The sequence below is a fragment of the Sinocyclocheilus anshuiensis genome, unplaced genomic scaffold (genome assembly GCF_001515605.1).
Source record: "Sinocyclocheilus anshuiensis isolate Anshui unplaced genomic scaffold, SAMN03320099.WGS_v1.1 scaffold207, whole genome shotgun sequence".
NCBI classification, from domain to species: Eukaryota; Metazoa; Chordata; class Actinopteri; order Cypriniformes; family Cyprinidae; genus Sinocyclocheilus; species Sinocyclocheilus anshuiensis.
The window spans coordinates 5,715,417-5,717,749 of NW_015551045.1; the positions used below are offsets into that span (position 1 = coordinate 5,715,417).

General features: G+C 43.4%; 1 pseudogene; it reads left to right on the forward strand.

Annotated features, from left to right (window-relative positions):
* Window positions 1–1,382: 1,382 nt before the first annotated feature.
* LOC107661751 (HEAT repeat-containing protein 6-like) overlaps window positions 1,383–2,333 on the forward strand; it is a 17,338-nt pseudogene continuing 16,387 nt past the window's right edge.

Genomic DNA, 2,333 nt, shown 5'->3' on the forward strand with positions numbered 1-2,333 from the left:
ACTGTCGTTACAGTGCTATCCATGATGGTGAGTGGGGGGCGTGCAGGGGGGTTCCTCCTGAAGTCCACGATCATCTCCACAGTTTTGAGGGTGTTCAGCTCCAAGTTGTTAAGACTGCACCAGACAGCCAGCTCTTTAACCTCCTGTCTGTAAGCAGACTCGTCTCCATCCTTGATGAGACCGATGACTGTAGTGTCATCTGCATACTTCAGGAGCTTGACAGAGGGGTCTTTAGAGGTGCAGTCGTTGGTGTAGAGGGAGAAGAGCAGTGGGGAGAGGACGCAACCCTGAGGGGTGCCAGTGCTGGTGGTGCGGTTGTTGGATGTGAATTTACCAATTCTCACTAGCTGTTGCCTATCTGTCAGAAAGCTGGTGATCCATTGACAGATAGAGCTAGGGACAGAGAGCTGGGTTAGTTTGGTCTGGAGGAGCGTTGGGATGATGGTGTTGAAAGCGGAGCTAAAGTCCACAAACAGGATCCTCACATAAGTCCCTGTTTTGTCCAGATGTTGCAGGATGAAGTGCAGACCCATATTGACTGCATCATCCACGGACCTGTTTGCTCGGTAAGCAAACTGCAGGGGGTCTAGTAAGGGTCCAGTAATGTCCTTCAGATAAGCCAACACCAACCTCTCAAATGTCTTCATGACCACAGACGTTAGGGTCACAGGTCTGTAGTCATTAAGTCCTGTTATCTTGGGTTTCTTTGGGACGGGGATGATGGTGGAGTGTTTGAAGCAGGCAGGGACTTTGCACAGCTCCAGTGATCTGTTGAAGATCTGTGAGAAGATGGGGGCCAGTGTTGTTACTTAGTTATTAGTTACTTTTTTATAGAGTAACGCAATATTGTAATGCATTACTTTTAATAGTAACTTTCCCCAACACTGCCAGTGTTTAGTAACTTAGGCTACTTGTTTCATACATTCTATACATTCTAATTGCTTGAGAGGTGCTATTTTCACACAAATTCAGAAACATGGTTTGCAAATATATTTGCACGACATTAGTGAATATAGTCCAAGCTAAATGGTATATGATACAGTAAAAAAGGAAAATAAAAAAAAAGAATTAAGGAGAATCAATAAATAATGTATAATTTACTGTCATTGTGTGAATAATATCATGTAATCCATGATATCACACGAATCTGATCAGACCTACTAAAAAGGACGCATTTGAAAAAATTGTGTACTTTTTAAATTTAGTACTTTTAGTATTTTTTTTAGAAGTAATTTTAGTATTTGGGTGTGTGTAATACAGAAAAAAAGAGGAGGATATGATATGATATGTAAATACTTTTAATTTAAAAACGGCCATTTCCGGTTGACCTCAGACGTGGTTCCTGGTTACCATAGTAAAGCCGCTATTTTGACCCTGTAAATATGGCCGGTAAGGTAACGTTTTTTGATTCGAGCTTAAGTTTTTCTTCTAATCGCAACACACAAGGATTTCAGTCCGCCTCACCTGATATACCAAGGTTTGTCCCTCTATCAAAGGCACAGCATGAGCTCGACGGCGCAGGCGCAGGATCAGATCAGTCGCTGCTTTAATAAACTCCGATCACTGAGCGTCTGACAGCGCGACTCTGAAAACGGAGCTCAATGTACTGTTCGACCAGCTCATCTCAGAAAACTACAACAGCGGCAACCATGACGGCATTCAAGCAGAGGTATGATCAGATGTATGCTGTTTTCTTTAAAGCTGTCAAGCTCAGACAAGCTGTCATTCTCCCAAAACCTAACGTAGTAGCGCAACTACCTAGTAGACAGCATGTTTGGGCGTTGTATCTAACGCTCGAATGGAATACTTCATATCTGCCTGGATCTAGTGATCGAACACGTCTATGATGCCCATGTTATGGATCAACTGGGGGTCGTGTTAACTGGGGATATGCGCGTGTGCATGTTAGCTATTTTACGCCCCATTCCAGCAGATTCGTCAAAAGCGACTGCAACGCTGTAATGAAAAGACGTTGGTAATGTTCTTAATAAATGTTGATGCAATTATTACGCTGTGTTGTTAGCTCAATACCTGTTTTAATGTATGCGACACAGTTTAAGTGTAGGGCTGCACGATTAATCGCATGCGATATATTTAACGCGCATTTTGTCAGAAAGCCGGTTCTGTAATCAGCGGTAAATCTCCATCACCTGCTGGCTTTCACATTGAGCAGCATTAACTACACAGAGCCGTTGTTCACTGACGAGCTGCGCAAAAAATCGCGCGAATATGAACGTGGTTTAGCGCAGCTCGTCAGTGAACAACGGCTCTGTGTAGTTAATGCTGCTCAATGTGAAAGCACGCAGGTGATGGAGATTTACCGCTGATTACAG